We start from the raw sequence: 12,929 nt of genomic DNA, 5'->3' as shown, positions 1-12,929 counted from the left end.
CATCACCAGAAAGATTACCTCAACCTGCAAGCTAACTCCTAAAAGCCCTTCGGTTAAGCGTTCTACACCTGGTTAGCCATCTACTTCCTACAGACTCTAGCACACTTCCCAGACTGGATGCCTCCAGGACAGGAGGGAGGTGGTGTCTGGAATCCAGCAAGGCCTGTTGTGGAATAATATTAATTTAACTAGGCAAAGATATGTTCTATTTGTTTTGCTGCAGACTCTTTAACTGTGTAAAAGGTGTGCTACTTTTGTTTATGCTGCATTTGTTTAACAATGTAAGGATGTGTGTTTAACTATGTAAAGATGTGCCGTATCTGTTTCACCTTGCCTGCCTAAGACGCCTGATTCATCTAATAAAAAAGCAGAATGGTCAATAGCTAAGCAAAAAAAAAAAAAAGAAAGAAAGAAAGAAAGAAAGAAAGAAAGAAAGAAAGAAAGAAAGACAAAAGGATTGGCGGAGCTGGTGGGCAGAGAGAATAAATAGGAGGAGAAATCAAAAAAGAGAAAAAGAAGAACGAGAGGAGAGAATGAGGGAGACACACCCCAAGGCAAGACATGCCCAGGCAGCCCTCAGCCAGCTAGACATGAGAAGCAGTGAAGTAAGATATACAGAGGAAAGAAAAGTAAAAAGCCCCAAGGCAAAAGACAGACAAAGAGAAACAGGTTAATTTAAGTTAAAAGAGCTAGCCAGAAACATGCCTAAACTAGGCCGAGCATTCAAAACTAATAATGCATCTCTGTGTTGTGATTTGGGACCTGGCTGGTGGACCAAAAGGAAAAAGCCTGATACAAAGGCCACATCTAAAAACTCCCCAAACAGTGACACCAGCTGGGAACCAAGTGCCCAAATACGCAAGCCCATGGGGGACATTCTCGTTCAAACTACCAAATGGATTGCCTGAGACCTTGTCTCCAAAAAGAGGGGAAGCTGGGAAGATAGCTCAGTCAACAAAGTGCTTGTTGTCCAAGCATGAGACCCTGAGTTCAAATCCCCAGCACGCACAGACCCCACCAAATGCTGAGTGCTATCATAGCCTGTCATCCCAGCACTGGTCCAGCACAAAGAGAGGGGCTAATTGATCTCTGGAGCTCGCTGACCAGCCAGTCTGTATACATCAGTGAGCTCCAGGCTCAGGCACAGGCTGCGTCTCAAAAAAATAAGGTAGAAAACAGTTGAGGAAGAAGACACCAACACCAACCTCTGGCTTACACACACATACGTGCAAATCCGTGCTTTATACACACACATGACATCTCAGTTATCAAAGGTAGAAAATGGTGGAGGAAGAAGACACTAACATCTCCCTCTGGCTTACACACACATATGTGCAAATCCATGCTTTATACACACACACACACACACACACACACACACACACGACATCTCAGTTATCAAAGGTAGAAAATGGCAGAGGAAGAAGACACCATCGTCAACCTCTGGCCTATACACATATACGTGCAACCTGTGTTTTACACACCCCAAAATCTCAGCTACCATTGGTGTCGAAGACCCAGTGTCTGGGAATGAGCTGGGATTATGCAGAGCTGTCTGCCCCTGTCTTATCTGAGCCTAACAGACAGCGAGAAACTCATCCTTCATGGAATGAGTACCAGTGCGTTCAAAAAGGCTGGTCAGCTATAACAGGCCATTAACTGGGAGCCTTGTCCTCTGCCTGCAACCAACACTCCCTCTGCTGCGGGTTCTTGCTGTTTGGGGGCCTGCGCCTCCCCCACCGGAACATCCTCACCTCCGTTTGTTTTGTCTCCTAACATCTTGTGACATTTTCCTGCTATTACAGCTGACACCTCCGAGGTAATGGGACCAAGTATCACTCATAATTCACAGTTACCTCTCAGTGACGATCGCGCGCCTTAATGTTATCTCCATGCGCGGGGAATCCCCACGGGGACAATATTGCCCTTTTGGAGTCGTCAGTTAATTTGTTCATTTCCATGCGCGTTGTTGAAAGCTCTCTGAGTCTTAATTAGTCCTCTTTAGCTGCTTCTCCCTGCAGTCCTGCGTCACCGAACCAGAGGCATCGAAGCACGGTGAGGAACGGGTCTAATTAACGGGCCCACGACGGCACCGCCAAGAAGATAGAATCCGCTGATGGGGGGTGGGTGCTGCTGTTACGATTGGCTAATGTAACTGTTATCGGGGGATGCCTGGCATCACCTTTGTTACTAGAAATTGTCCCTTTGGCCAAAGTCCAAGTAATCCCAGAAGGGATAGGCTTTGCAGACTCGTGACCCTATGGCTGGGTGTACATGCTTGGGGCTATGTATTTCTGAGGGCCCTTCGCAGTTGCCTGGAGCTTCCCTAGCCATGAACTAAATAAGCCCTTCCTTGTATCTTTCTCACCCCTTCCCCACTCCCTCTCTCTGGTCTCAGCTGTGTAGCTGAGGATAACCTTGAACTCCTGATCCTCCTGCCTCCGCGTCCTGAATGCTGGGATTACAGGTGTGGCCTAACACGTCTGTTTTTATGTCGTGGTAGGGTCAACCCCAGGACCTTATACATTCTAGATAGGAATCCCACCAACTGAGCTAAATCCTCAGCTCTAGCTTTTCCTTCCTTGAGGTACTTCCTGTCAGGTGTTTTGGTAACCACAATGATAATTGTACCCAATCTTGATGGCCTCTTCCTGGCATCCACTTGAGAAGTATATGGTTGGGTTTTAAGCTTCCTGAAACACGGAGCACCGGAAAGGCAGCTGTGAGAAAGAACCTGGTGAGCCCAGCTTTGAATTCAGTGGCCACGCCCACATCCGTGAGCTTTGAGAAGCAGGCAGTTATAGACACATAGATTTGAAAATTAGAAAAGCCAGCTTGGCAAGATTGGGTGACTCATCGATGATTTGAAGGGGTGAGTGAGGTCCTGTATAAAAAGCGTGTTTGAGATTCCTTCCTTATTGTGGTAGTTTGCATGTATTTGGTCCCGATAATCTCATAGGGAGTGGCACTATTAGGAGGTGTGGCTTTGTTAGAGGGAGTATGGCCTTGTTAGAGGAAGGGCATCACTGTGGGGCAGGCTTTGAGGTTTCTTACGCTCAGGATACTGTCTAGTGAGCCGGTTGGCTTCCTGTTGCCTGCAATATGTAGCCCTCTCAGCCCCAGCACCCCATCTGCCTGCACTCTGCCAGGCTCCCCTCCATGGTCATATTGGACTGAACCTGTGAAATTATAAGCGAAGCCACCCTCAATTAAATGTTTTCTTTATAAGAGTTGCCATGGCATGGGGTCTCTTCACAGCATTAGAAACCCTGAGACACTTACCTACAAAGGTTGTGTTCTAGAACTTACCAGTGGATGCCTATAGCAACAGGTGGCCATAGCATCTCGATACTGTGATGGCTGACAACTGAGATTGCTAAGTGATTAACGGGAGGGGAGCATATTCTGTGAAGATATGCTGGACAGTAGTTGATCTGATAACTGGACTCATAGAAGGGTAACATATACAGCATCGTGTTGTATGGGAGTTCCCTCTATACGAAAATATTCCCAGAAAGGAGAGGGTGGCACATGAAACTTCAAAAGTAAACAAATCTGGGAAAACAGAAACTTGAAAGATTTTTGAGGGGCCTGCAGGATAAAGAATAAACAGATGCTGGAGAGGAGACTCTCTCTGATCAGCTTAACTGACCCCCCCCCAAAAAAAAAGCAATTCTCAGACTGTTGAGTGGCCTGAAAGCTGTGAAGAGAGAGCTCCAGGGCTTCAGCTTTCATGAGTTGTCACCTTACTGGGGTGGGCGTGTTAGTGATGCAGCGGTGTTTGAGTCATCCTTGCTCCCATAAGTAACCCCAATCAGAACTCATTGGTTCACGGAGTTGGACATTAGTATAATTGTTACTTTGGTCTGCATGGCTTCCCTTTCAGAAATGAATTACATGAGTGTTGCACCCTCTCCAGGAAAAGTCTCACACATGCATGGATATGCTGGACGACGGTTGATTTGATGACTGAGATGACTAAATACTAATGACTAACGGAAGGGTAGTGTGCACAGTGTGGACACACACTGGACGAAGAGACGAGACACATCCCAGGACAGGTAGTGGGCTGGTGCAAGGTTTTATCACGCTACACAGAAGAGCGGCAATTTTAAAAATTATGACTTGTGTATTTCTAGGATATTCTGTGTCATCCTTTTGGATCTCAGTTAACTGACAACACACAAGGTGGAAATCACAAGGAAGGGATGAGCACTGTGATACTGAGAGGGATCAGACCCAAGAATTGAAGGAGACAGAAGGTTTTTAAAAAGGAAAATACAAAGGAGATAAAGAATCGAATAATTATTTAGTGGGTTTTATGCCAGCTACCATATCATGTTTTATATGTTTAAACTAATTTATTCCTCTCAATGGTCCTATGAGCCAGAGGTTTATGAAACTTACCAGTCCTGGTTGGCTTCAGTTGTTAACTTCACACAACCCAGAATCAACTAAGAAGAGTCTCATTGAGGGATTAGCTAGACCAGCAGTTCTCAACCTGTGGGTCTTGACCCTTTGGAGATTGAATGACCCTTTCACAGGGGTCGCCTAAGATCATTGGGAATATTAGACATTTGCATTATGATTTATAAAAGTAGCAAAATTACAGTTGTGATGTAGCAAAAACAAAAATTAGTTTTATGGTGGAGGGGTCACCACAACATGAGGAACTATACTAAAGGGTCGCAGCATTAAGAAGGTTGAGAACCACTGCTCTAGACCAGGTTGACCAGTTGGCAACTTGTATTGAAGGACTGTCCTGATTGTTAATTGACCCTGCCAACTACAGGCAGTATCATTCCCTGGGCTTGACCCAGAACTCTGTAGGAGAAAAGAAAACAGGCTGAACAGAAGTAGGAAGCAGCAAGCAAACAGTGTGATTGCATTCATTTCTCACCACTCTTGACTGTGGATGTGATAACTGATCAGAGTTCCTAGAGTTCCTGACTGGACGTCCCAAAAACAATGGACTGTAATCAGGAATTGTAAATCAAACCCCTTCCCCACCTTTGTTACCTTTTGTCAGGCTATTTTGTCATAAAAACAGAAACAAAAGTAAAACTTGACAAATAGTAAGGTTCAGACTATGAAGTGAAGTAGGAAGGTTTTACTCCGCAGCACAGGACTGACTGAAACTCAGTGTGTTACTAAAGGCTGACCTTGAACTCATGGCAAGCTGTTATATGAACTGCTTGTTCATTTCTGGCTGCCCAAACCTGAAATACTCACTCAGAAACTATATTATTTAAATCACTGCTTGGCCAACAGCATGAGCAGACTTCTAACCCACTTTTTTTTGGGGGGGGTTGAGACAGGGTTTCTTCATAGCTTTTTGGTTCCTATCCTGGAACTAGCTCTTGTAGATCAGGCTGGCCTTGAATTCACAGAGATCCTCCTGCCTCTGCCTCCTGAGTGCTGGGATTAAAGGTGTGTGCCACCACCGCCCGGCTTCTAACCCACTCTTACATCTTATTTTAACCCATTTCTATTAATCTATGTATCGCCATGTGGCTGTGGTTTACTGGCAAAGTTTCAACATGTCTGCCTCTGGTGGAAGCTCTACGACTTCTGACTCTGCCTTCTTTCTCCTAGCATTCAGTTTAGTTTTCCACCTAGCTAAGTTCTGCTATAGACCAATGCAGTTTCTTTATTCATTAACCAATAAAAGCAACACATAGACTGAAGGACCTCCCACACCAGCAAGCCTCCGCCTTCCAAACGCTAGGATTCCAAGTGTGAGCCATTAAATGCAATAAGGTTGTTCTACTTACATAATAGAAAACATATCCATCAACCACAAATCTGGAAAAAAAAAAAGTTGTTTCAACAAAAATCACATCACTTGTGGTAACTGATGCTTTTGAAATTTTCAGTAAGAATTATTGATTTTTGCCGGCGGTGGTGGCGCACGCCTTTAATCCCAGCACTTGGGAGGCAGAGGCAGGCGGATCTCTGTGAGTTTGAGACCAGCCTGGTCTACAAGAGCTAGTTCCAGGACAGGCTCCAAAACCACAGAGAAACCCTGTCTCGAAAAAAAAAAAAAGAATTATTGATTTTTGTTCTATTTAACATAAACCTAGCCATTCATGAAGTAGGTTGACATATTTTCTTTTGGATAAAAACTAGAGTTTAAGGAGAAAAATGAATATGGGGGTCAAAAAAAAAGGATAAAATGAACTATTCTTTCAAGAATTTCAACCTTGTCCAAGCACGGTAACAAACACCCATAAGTTTAATTTCTAGGAGGCTGAGACAAGAGGAATGCTCCAGGTCTGAGGCCACCTTTGGATATTCAGTGAGTACTAGGCCTGCCATAGTTTAATTGCACCACAGCCCACTCAAAAATAATTGATTGTAAGTAGAAAGAAGTACAGACTAGGTAGGTAATATTCTGATTTTTTTTTTGAGAGATTTGGGCATGATGAATGATACTGGGAAGTATAGAAAGAGAATGGGAGAAGATTCTGGGTAAATAGGGAGACAGGGTCTATGGTACAGTTAGAGATACTTACCTTAGCCTGGAAGAGGAACATCTTTTCCAGTTGTTGTGAAAACTCTTTACCTGGGGAGGCTTAAACAAACACCTACCCCCTCCTTATAGGGTCACCAACAACAAGCCAAAGGAAGAATATTCCACCCAGGTCTAACTTGGAGAACAAATGAACTCATTGGGCTTACTTATAGAGCGTGATGATGGGCTACTTACAGAAGCATAGGCCACCCCCAAAGCAGTTTTGCCACAGAAAATCTCATCCTAGCATGGACGACAACTTCTTCATGGCTGCCAAGATGGAGTCCTACCTTCCAATTAAGCTAACTATCCATAATCTGCATATCCCATCACCTCATAAGACCACAAGGAGAGGTGTTATCAGAGCAGAATTATGTACAAATGGCTAGGAGGGACAAGAGGGTATGACTGGAATACCAGGGGAGGAACTGAGTGATCCCACTCCATCCTTCTATGAGGAAACATCAATGGTCATCAAGCCTCATGACAGAAATCCTTCACAAGTATGTGTTGAAATTGGAAGCGGCGGGGCTGCGTCCCCAACACCCCGGCCGCTTGGCTAGCTCATGCCCGAAATAACAACACACAAACTGTATTCATTTAAAGAACTGCTTGGCCCATGAACTCTAACTAATTCTTGCACCTGGACTAGCCCATTTCTATCTAGCCTCTTCTAGGCTAATTCTCACATATTAATTTAGCCCATTTCTAATCATCTGTGTAAGCACGCCAAGGTGCGCTTACCGGGAAGATTCTAGCCTAAGTCCATCGTGGGTTGGAGTTGCCTGGGAGAGCTGAGCATGGCGTCTCTGCTCCAGCAGAGCTGTCGGGTCTCTCCGGGAGCAGAGCAGAGTCTGACCTCACTTCCTCTTCCGCCCAGAATTCTATTCTGTTTACTCCTCCCATCTATGTTCCAAGCTGAGGCCAAGCAGTTGGTTTATTATAACTTAACCAATGAAATCAACAGATTGATATATGACACTCCCACATCACTTCCCCTTTTTCTGTTTAAACAAAAAAAAAAAAAAAAAGAAGGCTTTAACTTAACATCCAAAGCTCTAGAAATGACAGAGACATCTCGCTGCCTGGACAGTCACCCAAAGTTCCTCTGTACCGTTGGGGCATCCATCTTCGGCCTACAGGCCCATAGTTTCCAGCAGACATTTCCACAATGCAGGAAATTTCAAAGGCAGTCACTATCTGCTTGTCCTGAAGAATGTCTTGCAGACTCTTTCATGAAGCAGGAACCCCGAAAGATCATCTCACCTTTAGGCAAGTTCAGCAGTCCTCTCTCTGCGGGTTCTCTGTGTCCAGTTTATGCAATAGTCCAGGCAAGAGCAGTTTCTTGCCAAATGGCTATCAAACTCCATAAGGATCCTCTTCGATGCCCATCTTCCTCTTGAAGTAGATTGGTGATGCCAGGAGCAGAGTGTCTCATTGTCATGAGAAGTCCTAAGTTATTAAAACATTTAAAATGCCATATTCTATAATCTTTGAAAAATATGAAGAATGCCTATCTAAAATATATGTATGCACATCTAGAAAATCTTAACTAACATGACTACAAACTTAACTATTATTAATGATTATTCATTAACAACTTATATTTCCTAATTATACATTACATTTTAAAATGAACTACACAACACAATACCTTAATCAAGATCAAAAATGCATATAACAAAATTGACCTTAAAATCCATACCAATGCAAATTATTCATATCTATATCATATCCCCCTTTAAATGTAAAAGAACATTTGTAAACAATATTTGGGAACATGGGCGTAGTTTTTTCTCTCCAAACTGCTTCCTGCTGAATGGGGGCGCTGTTAATTAGGTCTTTTGTGGTATAACCTGTGTGCTAGTTTCATCTCAGTTGGAAGTTGAGCGAAGCAATTTTTTGAAGGTATTCACAGCAACCGTTCAGGAGGGCGTGGTCCATCATACCATATCGGAATAGAAGAAATGAACAGGGTCTCATCCTCTGTGAAAACAAAATAAGAAACTCCTTTTGAAAGCATCACGTCCTTAGATCCAAATATCAAAGCCAAGGCATTAAAATCTCTACGTTGGATTAGTTCAGCAGCATTTATAAACAAATATCTTTTAGCATCTGTTGCTCCTTCCTCAGCATTCAAACAATTCAAAGAGAGCATAATAGCATACAGTATCAAGATTCTCTGTGTATTTTCCATCTTTGTGAGCTTTATTTTAACCTCTATTAAGTTTATTTTTACTTTCATTTTATATTCTCTGTATCTCTGTCCTGGAATAACTCTGTAGACCAGGCTGTCCTTGAACTCTCAGAGATCTGCCTGTCTCTGCCTCCCAGGCATTGGGATTAAAGGTGTTTGCTACCACACCTTGAACTCACAGAGATCTGTTTGTCTCTGCCTTCTAGGCACTGGGATTAAAGGCGTGTACTACCACACACAACTTCTCTTTTTCTTACTTTTTTTTAAGAACTTTTAACTTTTAGCTTGCATATATTTTTAACACACTGTAAATCATTTAAACATTTTCTTTATCTTTGAATCTCTTTACTGTATCTCTCTCTGTTTTTCTGACCACAGGAGCCTTTAAATTACTGAGCAATATGAGTAGGATTAAAGCCGTGGCTTTGCCAGCTAGATCCAGTCCATTCCTTAGCTTTCCAGCCTCATGGCGGAGATACAGGCTGTAGCCGCGTTTATAGGCACAATTCTATGGCGTTTCAAGGTCCCTGCCAGCAAGCGAGCTACAACAGACAACAGTCAAGTCCTCTCTCTGTAGCTGGCCCTCCTGCCTCAGTCAGAGTTTGCCCTGGCAGGACGGCCCAGAAAGCCGGCATTTTTAAACAGCACAACTTTTTTCCTGCTACGGCTGAAAACCGAAAAGCATGCGTTCAGCTTTTCACCAACACCGTTTAAGTGTTTCGTGGCAGGACCTCTTAATGAGCTGCAGGGTTTTGCAGCTGAAGCTGAGTCAGGAAGCCTCTCTTAGATGAGAGCACTTGCTTGCCTCTAGCAAGCGAAGCAGACCCGAAAAATTGTTGCTACCAAGAAAACAAACATGCTTTACTCTTTCCCAAGCTTTCTCAGGCTTTTTGTGGTTTCAGTTAGCCACACGTCTGGGCGCCATCTGTTGAAATAGGAGCGGCGGGGCTGCGTCCCCAACACCCCGGCCGCTTGGCTAGCTCATGCCCGAAATAACAACACACAAACTGTATTCATTTAAAGAACTGCTTGGCCCATGAACTCTAGCCCTTACAGGCTAATTCTCGCACCTGGTCTAGCCCATTTCTAATGATGTGTGTAAGCACCCCAAGGTGCGCTTACCGGAAAGATTCTAGCCTAAGTCCATCGTGGGTTGCAGCTGCCTGGGAGAGCTGAGCATGGCGTCTCTGCTCCAGCAGAGCTGTCGGGTCTCTCCGGGAGCAGAGCAGAGTCTGACCTCACTTCCTCTTCCGCCCAGAATTCTATTCTGTTTACTCCTCCCATCTATGTTCCAGCCATGAGGCCAAGCAGCTGGTTTATTATAACTTAACCAATGAAATCAACAGATTGATATATGACACTCCCACATCAAGTATGTAAGTGGATATTTCCTGTCCCAACTTACCTGCTCCCAAATAACCAACACAGAGGCTTAATATTACTTATAAATGCTCAACCAATAGCTCAGGCTTATTATTTGCTAACTCTTAAACTTAAATTAACTCATAATTCTTATCTATGTTTAGCCACATGACTTGGTACCTTTCCTCGGTATGGCATTCTCATCTTGCTTCTCTGCATCTGCCAGTGGCTCTCTGATTCTGCCCTTCCTCTTCCCAGATTTCTCCTAGTCTGATTCCAATGCTCAGTCTCTTCCTGCTTAGCTATTGGCCAATCAGTTTTTTTTATTACTCAATGAGACTAATACATATTCATAGCATACAAAAAAGACTGTTCCACAGCACAAGTAGTCACAGATGTTCTGATGCAGATGATGGAGGCTATACCCAGAAGACCATGCTCTCCAATTCCCCTGAATGAAAGGAAAGGAGAAGACAGTGCCCTGTATGGAAGTAAGAATGCAAAGGAGAATTTGAAGGGATTTGTCTGATGCATTCCAGTTCTTCTGGAAATATGAAGCGAGAGCATGCATTGCACAGATAGGTGTAAGTAACAGTTACAAATGGGAGAGCATTGTCTTGGTGCTTCCTCATTCTAGAGCTGAGGAACACAGACAATCTTTATCCATCATATCCACCATAATGTTGATACAGAGGAGATGATAGATAGCCAGTGTTTCTGAAAGATGTTGGAAAGGGTTGAAGTTCCTGAGAATCTCAAGATGGAACCTTAAAGGCAAGTGAGCTAGGTTGGTCTGCCTTTGTCAAAGTCAAGGTTCCCCTGGAGTTGACTTGAACATGTAGAATCAAGAAATATAGCACCCCGCCCCCTGCAACTAACAAACTATCTCCCTCTAGGTAGTATATTAAAGCAGGCTGAGAAAGCTTTAAATTGCTATAAGGATAACAACATGTGAAATTTGATCTTGGTTGTCATCTTGACTGGATTGAGAGACACCTAAGAGATAAATAAAGCACACTTCTTTGTGAGTCTATGGGGGGTCTTTTCGGAGATCAGCAGTCCATAGCAACATTGATATAATGGGTGGATCATTCTGCTGAGGGATTCAAAATCTGAATAGACCATTGAAGGGATGGGAATACGGCTCAGTGACAGGGAACCTGCTGATAATCCCCCAGTGAGGGAAAGAGACATGACTCAGTAATTGAGCCCCTGCTTAGCATCACCCAGTGGGGAGCTGAAGACATAATTCAATGGTAGAGCACTTGTCCAGCATGCCTGGAGTCTTGGATTCAACCATGTCGCAGCAGAAAAAAATTAATGAGAAGAGCCTGCCATGCCAAAAGAACAATACGTTGAAGGCTGAGTCCCCCAGCTGGTAGTGCTACTGAGAAGCTCTTGGATCGTGGGGGCTCTGACTTCATCAGTGTTGTGATGCTTTAGTAGATCCATGCTTGATGGTGTTAGTGGGAATAATGGAAACTTAGGAAGTAGGGGTCCAGCTGGAGGGAAAGTCGATCAATGAGGATATCTTGTCCCTCGCCCCATCGCTTGCCTCTCCTTTTGCCGGCCGCTCTGAGGTGGGCAGCTCTTCTCTGTTGTGTCTTTCCACAGTGTTCTTCTGTCTCACCACTGACCCAAGCAATGCAGTCTGCCAACCACAGACTATAGTTCTGAAACTATGAGCCAAAGCCAACTTCCCCCCCCCCGTAACCTTAAATTGTTTTTCTTTCTGGTATTTACTACAGTGACCCCCCCCCCAAAAAAGTCTGACTAGCAGAAACCATTTCCATAAATAAGCACCCACTTTACTACTTCTGTATGTGAGCTTCTTTCATAGCTTAGATCAAGACCTCCTTGAGAATCTGGTGGAGGAAAAAAAACTATGAAACAGCTCCTCACTGCCTCTCCAAATGCACATGGGTACCCAAACATAAAATGCCATGCCTTAAAGGATTTATGGACTCCCTGAAGCTCTTCTAGAAGCCCCAAGTAGAGCCTCACCAGAGGGAGACATCTGCTATTACAAGCTTTTCAATTTTGCTTCAGTGAACAGATGATATATCTATACTACAAGCACTTCCTAGAGAATCCAGTGACTAGATCAAGAGAAAAGAAGTCCTGGGGGAGATGGTTTGGTGAGTGAACTGCTTTCTGTGCATGTATGTGGACCTAGGTTCAGATCCTCGGCTCCCACTTATCCAGGGCATGGCAAGCCAGTGCTGGGGAGTAGAGACCTGTGAATCCCTTGGGCTGTCTGGTCATCCAGTCTAGCTGTAGTGATGAGTTCCAGATTCAGCAAGAGGTCCTGTATCAAAAAATAAAAAATAAAAAAGGGTAATAAAGACATTCAAATCAAGTCTCTGGATCCCACGTGTATATTCACATATATGATTCTCCCAAAGCACATATAATACACCACAAACACATACATACACAAACACACACACACACACACACACAATGGAGAAAGAGATGGAGAAGAATAAAGAGGAAGAGAGGAAGGAGGAGGAGGGAAAAAGGAGGAAGTCACATCCATTAGTCAGCTTTTGCTAGGTTACACTGTGGTAATGAGCCACCCCTCGGTATCTCACTGACTCAAAATATAGTCAAATGGGCTGTTAGGGTTGCTTTTCCTTCTTGGATCAGCTGCTCATTCCTGCTCCTCTTACTCATTCAAGACCACAGATTAAAGATGAGCAGCTATGTTCTTATCTCAGAGTCCTGAGCAGGTGTCAAACCTTACAATTTTTTGCTTGGGGGACTAAGGACATGGCGCTTGAAGAAGACCAAGGCTGACTTCCCAGTACCCACGTCAGTCTGGCTCGAAAACGCCTATAACTCCACCTCCAGGAA

This window comes from Alexandromys fortis, unplaced genomic scaffold (assembly GCF_014885135.2).
Source record: "Alexandromys fortis isolate MF-2015 unplaced genomic scaffold, M_Fortis_MF-2015_v1.1 scaffold_151, whole genome shotgun sequence".
Lineage (NCBI taxonomy): Eukaryota > Metazoa > Chordata > Mammalia > Rodentia > Cricetidae > Alexandromys > Alexandromys fortis.
This window is presented reverse-complemented; position numbering follows the sequence as displayed.